Here is a 16,331-nt window from a genome sequence, read left to right as displayed (position 1 = left end):
CTGTATTCCCAGCACTTTGGGAGGCCGAGGCACGTGGATCACCTGAGGTCAGGAGTTCAAGACCAGCCTGGCCAATATGGTGAAACCCGTCTCTACTAAAAATACCAAAAAAATTGGCTGGGGGTGGTGGCAGGCGCCTGTAATCCCAGCTACTCAGGAGGCTGAGGCAGGAGAATAACTTGGACCTGGGAGGCAGAGGTTGCAGTGAGCCAAGATCACACCACTGCACTCCAGCCTGGGCAACAAGAGTGAAACTCTGTCTCAAAAAAAAAAAAAAAAAAAAGAAACGTCTATTCAAGTCCTTTGCCAGTTTTTGAATTGGGTTCTTTGATTTTTGTTGTTCAGTTGTAGAAGTTTAAAAAGAAAATATTCTGAGTATTAACCTCTTACCAAATGTATGATTTACAAAGAAAAAAAAACAGTTCAGAGAGTATAAAAAATCAAGTATTTTTTTAAAGGGTAGATGAAACTAGATACATTAGAAACACATTATTGTTCCATGTGTAAACTTGAGACTCTTGTGCCTGTGTTTATTCTGGTTCTTTTCACAGTACATTGAAATCATCCGTTGGTCGGGTGCAGTGCTTCACTCCTGTAATCCCAGCACTTTAGGAGACTGAGGTGGGTGGATCGCCTGAGGTCAGGAGTTCAAGACCAGCCTTGAACCCAGGACCCAAGAAGCAGAGGTTGCAGTGAGCCGTGATCGCACCATTGCACCCCAGTCTGGGCCACAAGAGTGAAACTGTTTAAAAACAAACAAACAAACAAACAAACAAAACGGTTGAGCACAGTGGCTCATGCCTGTAATCCCAGCAGTTTGGGAGGCCCAGGTGGGCAGATCACCTGAGGTCAGGAGTTCGAGACCAGCTTGGCCAACATAGTGAAACCCCATCTCTACTAATAATACAAAATATAGCTGGGCGTGGTGGCATGTGCCTATAATCCCAGCTACTTGGGAGGCTGAGGCAGGAGAATGGCTTGAGTCCAGGAGGTGGAGGTTGCAGTGAGCCGAGATGGTGCCACTGCACTCCAGCCGGGGCAACAGAGCAAGACTCTGTCTCAAAAAAAAAAAAAATTTTAAAAAGGAAATTATCAATTTACTTTTCTGCATCTTCTGCTAGAGATTGAGCTTTTGAATGAAACTCTTGTGTCTGCGTTAGCAGAATCTGTCTCAGAGGAGACTGTGGTAGGGAGAATTCTAACATAACCCTCAACAACCCACATCCTATAAAATTCCTCCCCACAAGGGTGGGAGGGACTGTGAATATAATGGGCTATCAGTCTCGTGACTGTGTTAATCACATAGCACTTTAAGAAAGGGAGATTATTGATTAAGGAAGGGTGATGTCCTTGAAAGTTCTGACCAAATCATGGGAGTCCTTTGTATCTGGGTCTAGAGGTCACAGACAGGAGAAGTCAGAGATTCAAAGCCTAGGAAGGATTTGATGCAAGAGATCCTGAGGCTGTCCCTGAAGGAGGAAGCTGCGGTATTGTGAGAGGGCCTGTGGGAAGCAGCCAAGTGGCCTCTAGGCATTGACGGTGGCTTCCAACTAGCAAACGCAGGCCTCAGTCATTCAACTGCAAGAAACGGAATTTTGCCAACAACCTAAATGGGCTGGAAGGCAAATTCTTCTGCAGAGCCTTCAGAGAGCTTGTGGCCAGTCGACATCTTGAGCATGAGACCTTCAGCAGAGAACCAAGTTGGGCCATGGCAGACTCCTTACCCATGGGCATGGCGTGGTCATATATTTGTGTTGTTTTAAGCCATGAGGTTAAAACCTTCACAGCAACAGAACACTAATAGGAATTTTGGTGCCAGGAATGAGGTGCTGCTGTAAGAAACATTTAAAAATATGCCAGTAGTTTTGGAACTGGGCGGTGGGTGGAGCCTGGAAATATTTTGAGGAACATCATTTTAAAAACTTGAATTACCTTAGAGAAAGCCTCTATTTCCTTGGATAGACTGTGCATAGAAATATAGACTTCAAGGCTTCTGTGGCTGACAGCTAAGCAGGTGGGGGGTATGCTACCATAAATGGGGTGGGTCCTGATGGTGTCACAGCAGAAACTGTTTCCCGCTGCTGTGTGGGGAGCAAACTTTCAGGGGCCCGTTTGCACGTATGTGTAATTGCCAGATAGGTTCTTCCTGCCTGCTGCGCAGACAGAATCAAACTCCTGAGACCGTGCTGTTGCAGTAGAGAAAGACTTTCATTGACCAGGACCCAGCTCACACAGGAGAGCCCGAGTCCTCACTCACATTGGTCTCCCTGTAGGCTCAACTCACACAGGAGAGCCGGCGTCCTCACTCACATTGGTCTCCCTGTAGGCCCAGCTCACACAGGAGAGCCGGCGTCCTCACTCACATTGGTCTACCTGTAGGCTCAGCGGCCAGGGGATTCTATGGACGACTGATGGGCAGGAGGGTTAGGGAATAAGTGCAGCTGATTGGTTGGTGATGAAATTACAGAGGTGTGGAAAATGGTCCCTGTGCACTGAGTCCACCTCTGGGTGGGACCACAGGGCCGTTTGAGTCATGAGTCACAAGTCCAGGTGGGGTCAGTCTGAAAAAAGCTGAAAAAAAAAAAAATCTCAGGTTCTACGATAGTGACATTATAGGAGCAATTGGGAGAGTCACAAATCTTGTGACCTCCGGCCATATGACTCCTGAGCTGTAAGGGATTATAGAAACTATGCCTACCTTATCAGAATTCAGCCCGTCCCATAATCCTATTCTTGTGGCCTTTCATTAGTCTTACCAAAGGTGGTTTTCAGTCCCTGAGCAAGGAAGGGATTAGTTTTAGGGAGGAACTATTATTATCCTTGCTTTCAAATTAAACTATAAACTAAATTCTTCTTAAAGTTACCTAGGCTTAGCCCCAGGAATGACCAAGGACAGCTTGGAGGTCAGAAGCAAGATGGAGTCAGCTATGTCACATTTCTCTTACAGTTATAATTTTGCAAAGGCAGTTTCATGTGGCTTAGGAGATTGCTAAGCAATGCTCTGAGGTGCTACCTGGTTTCTTCTTGCTACTTATAGCAACATGTGAAGGAAGAGGGATAAACTGAGGGAAGAACTGCTAAACCAAAAGGAATCAGGACTGGAGGGTTTCAAAAATTCTTAGCCTCTCCAGATGTCAAAAGATGCTAAAAGTCAGAGATGGTCGCTGAAACCATGGCACAGAGAAAAGTCTGACACTCTAATGTTCTGCTAAGACCCCAGAAAGACCAAGAGGTCAGAATAGTCAGTCCATCCAAGGGCCCTTTCAAGACATTGAGGTATAGTCACAACAGAGGGCCCCAAGGACGCTGCCATCTCAGCAGGAGGCCAGGTGGAGGAGGGACTATCTCAAAAAGATTGTGCATGTGACTTCATCTAATGAAGTGAAACTGGTGAAACACACTTACAAGGGCTATGAGGTTCTTGAGATGTTTATTTCAGCAGAACATTCCCAGCTCATACTGACAGGGACAGGGAAAGTACACAATGAAAGAAGGCCCCCAGAATTCCACTTGCAGGAAGCAAGGCAGTAGAACTATTTGGATGCAAACGTGCTACTTAGCATGAAAAAGGAAGGATGACCCGAGCTGAGAGCCACAGAGGATTTTCTCCCAGGCCTTAAAACTTAATGGAGTTTGTTCCAGAAGGATATAAAAGCTGTTATGGACTAGTCACTGGTTTTTACTGTCCATTCCCCCAACCTCCTTTTGAGCATTACGCTGTGCCCGTCTTGTCACTGTATGTGCAGAATGTTGGGGTAGGAAGTTTCTTTCATTTCATAGGTCCACAGGTCAGGAAGAACTGTGCTCAAGAGCTGTATTTAGCAGATTACAGCTGGGAACCTGATCCATATTCCATCTGAAGTATTTAAATGATGACATTGTGGATTTTGAGCTGATGAGATAATTCTATTTAGATGTAGATGATGAGATTTTGAATTTTAAGCTGAGACTCTAATGAGATTGCCAGAGGCGTTTGAACCAGAGCAACTCCATCTTGAATAGGGGCCGGTAAAAGGAGGTTGAGACCGACTGGGCTGCATTCCCAGGAGGTTAGGCAGTTTTTTTTTTTTTTTTTTTTGAGACAGAGTCTTGCCGCTCTGTCGCCCAGGCTGGAGTGCAGTGGCGCAATCTTGGCTGCAAGCTCCGCCTCCCAGGTTCACGCCGTTCTCCTGCCTCAGCCTCCTGAGTAGCTGGGACTACAGGCGCCTGCCACCACCCCCGGCTATGTTTTTGTACTTTTTAGTAGAGACAGGGCTTCACCGTGTTAGCCAGGATGGTCTCGATCTCCTGACTTAGTGATCCACCCGTCTCAGCCTCCCAAAGTGCTGGGATTACAGGCGTGAGCCACCGCGCCTGGCTTTTTTTTTTTTTTTTTTTTTAAAAGACAAAGTCCAGCTCTGTCACCCAGTCTGGAGTGCAGTGGTGTGATCTTGGCTTGCTGCAACCTCTGCCTCCCAGGTCCAAGCTATTCTCCTGCCTCAGCCTCCCGAGTAGCTGGGACTACAGACACCTGCCACCATGCCTTGCTAATTTTTGTATCTTTATTAGAGACGGGGTTTCGCCGTGTTGGCCAGGCAGGTCTGGAACTCCTGACCTCAGGTGATCTGCCCACCTTGGCCTCCCAAAGTGCCGGGATTACAGGTGTGAGTCACCATGCCCGGCCCCCAGGAGGTTAGGTATTCTAAGTCACAGAATGAGATAGGAGGTAGGCAAAAGATACAAGTCATAAAGATCTTGTTAAAATAGGTTGGGGTAAAGGAGGCAGCCAATACCCACCAAAATCCAGATGGCGACGAGAGTGACTTCTGGTGGTCCTCAATGCTCATTATATGCTAGTTATAATACATTAGCATGCTCAGAGACACTCCCACCAGTGCCATGACAGTTTATCGCAAGGTCAGGAAGTCACCCTATATGGTCTAAAAGAGGGAGGAACTCTCAGTTCTGGTAACTGTCCATCCCTTTCCCTGGAAACTCATGAATAATCCACCCCTTGTTTAGCATATAATCAAGAAATAACCATAAAAATGGGCAACTGCCTGTAGAATAGCCATTCTTTTATTCCTTTACTTTCTTAAGAAAGGTGCTTTCACTTTATGGACCCGCCCGAATTCCTCTCTTCATGTCTGAATCAGGCCCTGTTCCGGTAACAGGATGAGGCTCCTGGTAACCTTGAGGTATGCTGAATGCATTTTGGGGATTGGGAGGGACATGCCTCACTGGAGGTTGGGCTGTGTTAGGCAGAATTCTCAGATGACTCCCTGCCACCCAGCTGTTGTCTATGACCCTCCTGTTGAGTGTGGAGGGACCTGTGACTGAGACGGCACAGGCCTCTCATGACTGTGGCGTGCTGGAGTTTAAGAAAAGGATATTATATTGTCCCTGGTGGGCCTGACCTAATCCCAGGGCCGGCGTCCTTATGGAGGAGTGGGTTGAACTCGGAAAGCAAGCTGGAAATGCTTGATGAGACGATGCAAGCACTTGCCCTCTCACCATTACTGTGTATTTCTGCGCTTGGGCCATAGTTGCCTTCATGTCTCCTCTGCACAGTGGAGTTCCTGGAGGGAGGGGCCCTGTGACGCTCTGGGGGTTCCCAGTGACCCCTGCCTTCCACGGACCCGGGCTCCCCACACACGCCCGCCTGGGATCCGGTCCCAGCACCCCGATGGCCGCGGGCGGTTTCCCGGAGCCCCGCGGTTGGCCACGCGCCGCGCTCTCCGCCCCGTTGGGGACGCCCAGGCCACCGGCCGGATGAGGGACGCGGGGGCAGAGCGCTCAGGCCGGGGCCGGCGGGGACCCTGCGCGCTGGCCGCCGCGATCCTCTGGCCGCTCCTCCTGCTGCTGCGCGTCACGTCCACCTCGTCCCTCTCTGCAGGTGAGCGGGCGGGGGTGGCCCGGACGGAGCGAGGAGCGGAGGTCGCCCGCCTCTCGTGGTCCTGCCCTGCCGCCCGCCGCGGACACCCGCCCGGAGGGCCCGGCCAGGCAGGTCTGGTTCCCGGGCCCTGGGAGGAAGGCGCCTTGGAAGGAGCGGAGAGGATGGGGCTCCCGCGCTGGCCCTGCCGGGCTGGATCTCAGGCCTCTGCAGTCCAGCGCCCCACACACCCTCATTTCCAGGATGGGGAAATGCTACTGCAGACGGGACTGTGGGCGGAGTGTCTCTGGTTCGCTTCAGTCTGGGGGCGCACTGGGTGGGGAAGGGAGGGCACAGCCGCTTAGGGGCCGCGTGGTGGAGCGGTGCATCCCTTCTGCAGCCTCTGCGCCAACACACACGGCATGAGGCCTGGGAGAAGCCGGGCCCAGTGCTCACCCCCGAGCCCCACCGGCCGTCGCCCCTGACAGGGGGCCTTGGGCTGTGTGTTCCCGGGTCATCCAGGTGGTGCTGTCACATGGGCCACGTGGCTTCACCCTGAGCCTTGGATATGTCCCTCCTGTGAAGTGAGAGGAGGGGCACGGTGGCCCTGGGTCCTGTTGATCCTGATATTTGGGGGCACCAGGGGCTGGCGTCCTTCATGCAGGCACCTCACTGCTGGGCTGTCTCCACAGTGTGTGGGAAGACCAGATTCAGCGGGAATTCCTCCGGGAGGCCCACCGGGAAGATCTTTGGAGGCCAGAGGGCGGAACCTGAGCGGTGGCCGTGGCAGGCCAGTCTACTCTATCTAGGCAGGCACATCTGCGGAGCTGCCCTCATCGACAGCGACTGGGTGGCCTCTGCTGCTCACTGCTTCCAAAGGTGCATCTTCCCTCAGGGCCCTGCTGTGGGAGGGCATGGGAGAGGGAAACCCCAAGTGAGGACGCAGCCTTTTCTTTGTAGGCTTTGTTCTGGGACAGTTTGCTGCCCCCGGGTGTCCTGCCTTTGACCCAGCAGTGCCCTGTGCCTGGAATGCTGTCCTTGCCCATCAGACTGCTCCAGTCTCCTGACCAAGTGTGTGGCATCTCCCAGGCAAAGGATCCTACCTCATCTCTCACTCTGGGGTTGGACATCCCCCCCACCCCCGTCACTCCACCCCACATTGGTCAACCTGCTAAGATGGTGTGGTAGTCTCATTACACGCACATGACTTTGAAACAGCTAAATGGAGCCGGGTGTGATGGCTCACACCTGTAATCCTAGTACTTCGGGAGGCTAAGGTGGGAGGATTGTATGAGTCCGGGAATTCCAGACCAGCCTGGGCAACATAGTGACACCTCATCGCTACAAAAATTACAAAATGTAGCCAGGCCTGGTGGTGTGCGCCTGTACTCCCAGCTACTCGGGAGAATCACTTGAGCCTGGGAGGCCAAGGCTGCGGTGACTGATCACACCATTGCACCCCACCCCAGGCGACAGGATGAGACCCTGTCTGAAAATAAGTAAATAATTAAAAGTAAAAATAAATAAATAGTTAAGGCCTATCACGGTGGCTGACACCTGTAATCCCAGCACTTTAGGAGGCGAAGGCGGGTGGACTGCTTGAGCCCAAGAGTTCAAGACCAGCCTGGGCAACATGGCAAAACCCCATCTCTACTAAAAATAAAAAATCAGCCAAATACGACGGGGCATGCCTGTGGTTCCCGCTACTGAGGAGGCTGAGGCAGGAGGATCACCTGAGCCCAGGGAGGTTGAGGCTGCAGTGAAATGTGGTTGTGCGACTGCATTCAGCCTGGGCCACAAAGCCAGATCTTGTCTCAAAAATAAAATAAAATAGAACAAAATAAAATAAATAGCTAAATGAAAACTAATCCACTCTAATTGGGATTATCAATACATAGAGGAAAACAGACTTTATTTCTAAAGGGAACCACCTCCAGCCCACTCTCCATCTGCTGTAAACTTTAGGAATCAAAATCCTGATGTTCCACTCAGGGTGAGCTTTGGTTTCTGCATCTTGCCTGGCTCTAGGCCATCCACACAATCTCAGTGGGCCTCGGTTTTTCTTGTGTAAGTGGTAGTGGGTGTGCAGCGTCCCAGGTCACACACTTGACACACGCTTCAGGTGATGAGACAGAGTGACAGTTCCAGGGCTTCCCAGGGCCAGGCATGCATGTTCGAGTGCCTGGCTCCTTCCAGCCAGGGCTCATTGCAGGCTGTCCAGGGAACACTTGCCGAAGGCTCCCCTAGGTCCTGGCTCCCCAAGGTCCTGGCTACCCACATATGCTGGCACATTCTTCCCCAGAAGGGTCCTGCGACTCTATATGTCCAGCCAGGGAGGTTTTGTCACTTCTGGAGAATTATGTGCCACCGTCCCCACAGACGAGAGTGAAAGATGAAACAGACGGCCTCTGTCCCAGGAGGCGTGAGGCAGAGAGGGTCAGGAGACTGAGTTACTCCTCCAATGCTTCCTGGGCTTGCTGTGTGCTCTGAGGGAGTCGGGAGGATGTCAAATTCTGAGCCAGAAGCCAGAGCTTTGGACATAGCTGGCTGTAGCATCCTCCTCAGATCCCACTAATTTATTCAGCACCCTCGGGTGCCAGGCCTCAAGTCAGGCCCATTGTGTGGTACACAGAGATGCAAGCCCCACCCTGAGGCTTCTCATCCTGTCAGGAAAGTGAGGCACAAGCCCAGGACCATGGTAGACCCTGCGCCAGACGGGCTCGGAGCAGGAGAGGCCTTGGGGGAGGTGGATGCAGGCATGTGGTAGGAGGAGCACCATATAGCCAGGACCTGTGGGTTGGAAAGTCACTCGTTTTCTGGAAACAAGTTCAGTTCCATGAACTCCTCCATGTGCTCCACCAATACCTGCTGAGTTCCCGTCACCAGGTGGGGCAGCCTTGGAGATGGTGGTGCATGAGGACTGGGGAGAAGGGGGTGGAGCATACTGGCTAGGGAAATAGGGTCTTCGAGAATTACTGTAGGTCATGGGGCCTCAGGAGGGTTCTGGTCAGAGCTAGGAATGAGCCAAGTCTCTTCTCTTCTGAAATGAAGGGGTGAAGTGTAATGCACCCCCAGTGTTTTCTGCACTAAGATTCTCGACTCCTTTGAGTCTGGGGCATGCTGAGAAAGCCACAGGAATCATCCAAGGCCAAGTGTCCCGAAGGCCCTCAAGCTCTTGTCAAGACCAAAGCAGGGCTGTCTGACATGAGGAAGGGAGGAGAGAGTAACCCCAGAGTGACGGTGGGGTCTGGGTGCCTGCCAGGTGGGCAGCCGGGGTGAGGGTGCTGGTGCAGCACTCAGAGGAGCCTCCCCACAACAGGTCCACTAACCCATCTGATTACCAGGTCCTACTTGGGTACAACCAGCTAAGCCATCCCACAGAGCACAGCCGGCAGATGACAGTGAACAGGATCATGGTGCACGCTGACTATAACAAGTGGCACCGCATGGGGAGTGACATCACCCTGCTGCAGCTGCACCGTCCTGTGGAATTCAGCTCCCACATCCTCCCCGCCTGCCTTCCAGAACCCACCACGTCGTTGGCCCCTGACAGCGCCTGCTGGATATCTGGCTGGGGAATGGTCACCGAGGATGGTGAGCAGTGCAGTCAAGTGGCCTGAGCATCTCCCGCTTTTGGAGGCAGGCACTTGGGCTCTTTGACTCTGAGCCATTCAGGATTCCCTGGTTCTGAATGTTACTGACACCACCCTGACGACAAGGGCCTGCTGCGGTCTGACCTCCTCCAGGGCCTCACCAAGCGCCCTGGAGCTTCCACGGCGGTGGAAGGTGCTGGGCATCAGTAGCAAGTAAGAGTAGGCCTGGGGGTGCCGTGGCTCACGCCTGTAATCCCAGCACTCTGGGAGACCGAGGTGGGCAGATTACGAGGTCAAGAGATCAAGACCATCCTGGTCAACATGGTGAAACCCTATGTCTACTTTAAAAAAAAAAAACTATATATATATATATATATATATATATATACACATAAAAATTAACTGGGCGTGGTGGCGGGTGCCTGTAATCCCAGCTACTGGGAAGGCTGAGGCAGGAGAATCGCTTGAACCACGGAGGCAGAGGTTGCAGTGAGCTGAGATTGTACCACTGCACTCCAGCTGGGCAACAGAGCAAGACCCTGTCTCAAAAACAAACAAAAAAAAGAGAGCAGGTCTGTCCTCGGCCCAGGTGTTTATGTCTGAAGAACACTCACCTCTGTGGATGTGAACCTCACTGCTCGCCTGGCATATCTGTCATATATTTGCATATTTGTAGACTGAGAGGGAAGAAATGTTAGGCAAAGACTCCAGCAAAAGAGTAAATGCTTTTGATTTAGGAAAACATAGTGATGAGTGTAAAACAGTGGAATGGCAATTTGGAATTATTTGTGGGGTCATGATCTGGCAGACTTATCTCAGAGGAGGCGTTTAAGACAGGACTTTCTTCCATGGGCAGGCCAGAGCTGGCCTCCCTGCCCTTGCCGCTGAATGTCAGTCACATGGCCCTAGTCATGAGAGCAGCTGGTCCTCCAAAGACAGCCTCCTGGGACTGTCGTTCTCCAACTTTTTTTTTTTTTTTGAGATGGAGTCTCGCTCTTGTTGCCCAGGCTGCAGTGCAATGGCATGATCTTGGCTCACCGCAACCCCCACCTCCCGGGTTCAAGCGATTCTCCTCCTCATCCTCCTGAGTAGCTAGGATTACAGGCATGCGCCACCACACCTGGCTAATTTTGTGTTTTTAGTAGAGATGGGGTGTCTCCATGTTGGTCAGGCTGGTTTCGAATTCCCAGCCTGAGGTGATCCACCCGCCTCGGCCTCCCAGGGACTGTCATTCTCTAAGAATCAAGGCAGAGAAGATTCTCCAGGTGGAGAGGAGGAGTTAGGGCCTGGGGAAGTCATCAGTTAGTTGGAGCAGCTACCCAGCAGAGAGCCATTGACCTTGATGAGAGATCTGGGCTCCAGTCATTCTTCTCTCTCCACACACCAGCAGCCCCCAAGGACCCATGAGGCCCACACAGGGCAGGCGTTGTGCAGGGGTGGGCCCCTGTCAACAGGCTTTGCCCACATGGGGACCCTAGGCCAGATCTGGGGGTGACAGCTGGAACCACAGCCCACGTGTCCCCAGACCGGTTGCTCCTTGAGGAAGGGCGTGTCTGATTTGTCACACTGCTCAAGCCCGCCCAGCACCTGCTAGGTGTGCCACCAGCCAGGCTGCCACTCCAGCTGCCTCCCTCCCTGCCTCCAGCTCTGCCTCCTCTTAGCAGCCAGAGGGCTTGTTTTTGATGCATAAGACCCTTCTATTGTGTCCCAGTGTGCTTGGAATGACACCTCCAGCACCACATCCTGGCTAGGAGGGCCCCTGCTGTGGGCCCCCAGGCAGCTGCGCCTCACCCTTCACCCCACGCCTGCTCCCTTGCAGCCCCATTGGCCTCCCTCCTGGCTCTTCTTACTGCAGGCCCTTCCCCTTTGCCTGTCCCCTCATCTTCGTGTGCCCTCCCTGGGTGAGCGGGCTGGGAAGGGAGGGCTTCCCTCTGGCTGCACATCTGACACCTCCTCCCACAGTCTTCCTGCCTGAGCCCTCCCAGCTTCAGGAGGCAGAGGTCGGTGTCCTGGAAAACAGTGTCTGCGGATCCTTTTTCCAGCCCCAGTACCCCGGCCAGCCAAGCAGCAGTGACTACACCATCCACGAGGACATGCTGTGTGCTGGGGACCTCGTAACAGGAAAGGCCATCTGCCGGGTGAGTGGGCTCAACCTCTCTCGCCTGTGCTGTCCCGGGCCTCTGCCATCTGCCGGGTGAGTGGCTCAACCTCTCTCGCCTGTGCTGTCCCGGGCCTCTGCCACAGCCGGGTGAGTGGGCTCAACCTCTCTTGCCTGTGCTGTCCCGGGCCTCTGCCATCTGCCGGGTGAGTGGCTCAACCTCTCTCGCCTGTGCTGTCCCGGGCCTCTGCCACAGGGTCTCCTCTAGACCCTGCCCCAGCCCTGACTTCTTCCCGAGCCCAGCCAAGCCTGAGGTGTCAGAGCCAGGACAGAAACCCCCAAAAAGCACTGGCCCATCCGTTTTCTTTGTATCTTTTAAGAAGCGTTGTTGGCCGGGTAAACAGTGGCTCATGTGTAATCCCAGCACTTTGGGAGGCTGAGGCGGGTGGATCACCTGAGGTCAGGAGTTCGAGACTAGCCTGACCAACATGGTGAACCCCCCATCTCTACTAAAAATACAAAAATCAGCCAAGCATGGTGGCACGTGCCTATAGTCCCAGTTACTCGGGAGGCTGAGGCAGGAAAATCGCTTGAACCCGGGAGGCGGCGGTTGCAGTGAGCCGAGATCGTTCCACTGCCCTCCAGCCTGGATGACGGAGTGAGACTCCGTCTCAAAAAAAAAAAAAAAAGAAACCTTGTTGAAGCACACCATGCACAGGGAAAGGCGTAAGTAAGTACAAGTGTTCTGCAGAGAAATTTTCAGAGACTGACCACTCATGTACCTGGCACCCATGGGTTTCGTCCATGCCCCATTCCTGACGCTAACCCTGCCTGCTTTCTAAAGCACCATGGCTTCGTGTGGGGACTTTTAGCTGAGTGAAACCGTATGGTATGCAAGCTTTTGCCTGGTCCCCTGAGTCAATGTTGTGTCTGTGGGCTGCATCCATCTGGCATGCAGTCCGTATTGTTCATTTTTATTGCCGTATGCTATTCCACTGTGCAAAGACACTGCAATTTACTTATCCATTCTAGTGTGGGTGGCATTTGGGTGGTTCCCATTTGAGGTTGTTGCAAATATAATTGCCGTGGACCTCCTGGTGTACGTGTTTCAGAGCACACAGGTTCCCATTCTGGTTATCAGTCACCCTGGCAATGGAATTGCCTTGCCATGAGATACGCACATGTTCATCTCTCGTTGATCATCTGAGAAACTCTGCAACCTGGTTGTACCAATTTTCATTCCCACCAGCTCGTGAGTGATAGTTCAGGTTGCTGCCAGTCCTTCAAATTGTCTTGCCATTTTCATATGAACTCTTGTGTGTGGTTTTTAATGTGCATTTCTCCGGTGACTAGTGAAGATAAGCCCTTTGTCCTATGTTTATTGCCTCTTTTGTAAAGTGTCCGTGCAAGTTTTTTGCCAACTATGGGATTATCTGCCTTTCATTCGGAATCACAGGAGCTCTTTGTCTATTGTGGATGTGAGCCCGTTGTTGGATATGTTCATATATTATGAATGTCTTCTCCCACTGTGTGTCATCTTTCCATTTTAAAGTGGGGTACTGAGGCCCAGAGAGGAAGTGCAGGATCCTCTTGGTCTTTTTTTCTTTGACACAGGGTCCAGGCTGGAGCGCAGTGGCACAATCTCGGCTCACTGCAACCTCTGACCCCCAGATTCAAGTGATTCTCCTCCCTCAGCTTCCCGAGTAACTGGGATGCACGACCATGCCCAAATAATTTTTATATTTTTAGTAGAGATGGAGTTTTATCATCTCGGCTGGGCTGGTCTCGAACTCCTGACCTCAAGTGATCCGCCTGCCTCAGCCTCCCAAAAGTGCTGGGATTACAGGCGTGAGCCACCGTGCCCGGCCTCCTCTCCCTCTCTTGCACCTCCCTCTTTTTCTTTCTCTCTCTTTGGTCACCCCATGGTGCAGAAACATTCTTTGATGACTCCCATCACAAAATGCCCTACAGGCACCCTCCCTGCTCCCCACAACCTCCTCCCACCCCACCCGTCCCAGCAGGGCTCACCCCAGGGTGCCTGCCTGTGCCCTCTCTTGCTTCCTGGGCTCTATCTCGCCACAGCCGTGCTGTCAGGCATTGGTGCAGCATCCCCCATCAGACACTGCGGGCGGCCCCTCCTGCTCTCTGCTGTCCTCCTTGGAGCAGCCTCCTCAGCCTCCTGACACCAACAGCCCACTGTGTACCACTGGGCCTGATTCCCTTGCCTTGCCCATTTCCTTTGATAGAGAGAAACGGTCAGATATGGCAAGTCCTGTCTGTTGACCATTTCCTGCCAGCCTCTGCCATCCCTTCTCCTGCAGTTGTGTCCTGATGGGGCTCAGGCCAGAACCATCCTATCAGACAGAATCTGCACCAGGTCCCCTGGGTTCCCTGCCCACTGACGAGGCTGTGGGCTGGCACAGTCGGGCCTTGCCCTCCTTCCTGTGTTGGCTCAGAGAAGCTCTAGGATTAGAGCAGCCCTTCTGGGGTCCTTCCAGGTCGCCCCCATCCACACACCACGTCTGTGGTGTCTGTTCATGTGGAATGTCCCTTGGGGCCTCCTCGGTGCTGTCTGCACACAAAGAGGCTTGATCTTGTTGATTGCACAGGTGGCAGGAGGATGCTTGTTTCCTTGGGATTCCCTTTTTGGCCTATGGGATGGGGGTGCTCTGCCCAGGATGTCAGGGACTTCCCCGTTTGGGGGCCCTGCCACACTCACAATCCCTCACGCTCACCTGGGAGCCCCTGGCACTTGCCCTACCCCCAGGCTGGGCACAGGCAGCACCTCTTTTCCCCTCAGCACATCCCACAGCCTGGCATTTTCTGAAAAGCTCAACCAAGAAATGGAGGGAACACTAGAGACCTTAATAAGTCAAGGACATCTGGATTTGGGACTAGATTTAATCCCAGCACCTTGGAGGCCAAGGTGGAAGGATCACTTGATATCAGGAGTTCAAGATCAGCCGGTAACATGGCAAGATCTCCATCTCCATTTCAATTTTTCTAAAAAAAGTTTAAGAAAGAACAAAATACTGGTGGGATGCAGTGCTGGGCTGAGGATTCAGGCCAAGGCGCAGCCAGCCCTTCATGCTGGCCCCCAGCCACCCCGGGGACCACAGGCGGCGCCTTCTCCCCACTCGGGTCAGGAGGGCTAGGCCTGGATGTCCATCTCCTAGAATCCCCTGCTTATTCTCATGGGTCTGTGACTGCCAGCCTGGAGGCTTTGCCTAGGGTCTCCTTGGGAGCTTTGTGGAGTGGGGCTCCAGAGCCCCGTCTTTGAGATTTTGATCCGGGAGGTCTGTCCTGGGTCTGGGCTTCTAACATCGCCCAGGTGACTGATGAGCGCCGCTCACTCGGACAGTGGGGACACCTGCCGCGCACCTTTGCTTCCCACATTCCATCCTGGAGAAGCTTAAGGCCCCCTCCTGCCCCGAACAATGCGTGTCCCTCCCTGTCTTGGTCCCCACCACCCATGTCTTCTCTGTTCTCAGGGAGACTCCGGGGGTCCCCTCGTCTGCCCGTTAAATGGCACCTGGTTCCTGATGGGGCTGTCTAGCTGGAGTCTCGACTGCCGCTCACCCATCGGCCCCAGCGTCTTCACCAGGCTCTCCTACTTCACCAACTGGATTAGCCAGAAGAAGAGGGAGAGTCCCCCTCTGGATCCTGCCTTGGCTCCTCCTCAGGAGATGCCCCCAGCCCTGGACAGCATGACCTCTCAGGGTACCGTCTATAAACCCGGGCTCTGCACAGCCCTTCCGGCTGCTCACACCCTCCTCCTGCTGCTGATTCTGCTGGGGAGCCTGTGAAGGGCTAGGGCCCCTGGCCTCCTAACCACAAGCTTGTCCACCTCAGGCCGGCCTCCTTGCTGAGCTCTGCACGCTCCTGACGTGTTTCCATCTCTGGGCTCTTCTGTCCACCCAAGGCCACCCCTGCCCCAGGCCTGACAAAATAAAAACCACCCAAGAAGCTTCTTGCTCTGGTTTCTGGCCCACCAGAGCCATCTCCCACACTCCACTGTGTCTCCAGCTCCTCAGGGAGGGAAGGTCTCCCTCCTCCCCGGACAGGGATATGGGAGCCAAGTCACTCTCCTTGGGGAGTTGGGTCGCGCAGACTCAGGCCCCGTTCCTGTCCTCCAGGGCATGCAGTCTTCCAGAAAAATGAGGCCAGGGCCTCCCCACATGGAAGCAGCCGCCTGGCCTCCCGGAGCTAGGTGCTGTGCGCCGGTCAGGGATGATGTCGTGTCTTCCAGGCACACAGGTCACAGAGGCTCTCCTCGACAGCTTGCCAGTAAACTGTGAAGGGGGCTGAGGTCTTGGGTCAGCCGTCCCAGAGTTCTGTACCAGGGGTCAGCTCTCAGCTGACTGCCCCCTGTACTCACAGCCCTGCCCTCTCCCTGCCTCCGGAAACCCAGCCCCCACCCTGTGGCTCCAGTTTATAGGGGTTGCAGCTTGGCTGACCCTGGACTTGCTGGTCCAGCACTGAGCCCATAACCCAGACTCTGAGTTGCCCCTGCAAGCCTGTCTGAGTCAGGTTTGTATCCAGCGAATCAGCAGGACTCTCGAAGGGCCTCACACCACAGCTCTCCCCCAATCCCCAACCTGAACTCACAATGAAAGGGGGGGCAGCCAGCCGGGCGCGGTGGCTTTCACCTGTAATCCCAGCACTTTGGGAGGCCAAGGCAGGCGGATCATGAGGTCAGGAGATTGAGACCATCTTTGCTAAAATGGTGAAACCTCATCTCTACTAAAAATACAAAAAATTAGCCGGGCGTGGTGGCGGGTGCCTGCAG

The sequence above is a fragment of the Chlorocebus sabaeus genome, chromosome 10 (assembly GCF_047675955.1).
Source record: "Chlorocebus sabaeus isolate Y175 chromosome 10, mChlSab1.0.hap1, whole genome shotgun sequence".
Taxonomy (NCBI): domain Eukaryota; kingdom Metazoa; phylum Chordata; class Mammalia; order Primates; family Cercopithecidae; genus Chlorocebus; species Chlorocebus sabaeus.
The sequence above is the reverse complement of the archived record's forward strand: the minus strand, read 5'-3'. Positions refer to the sequence as shown.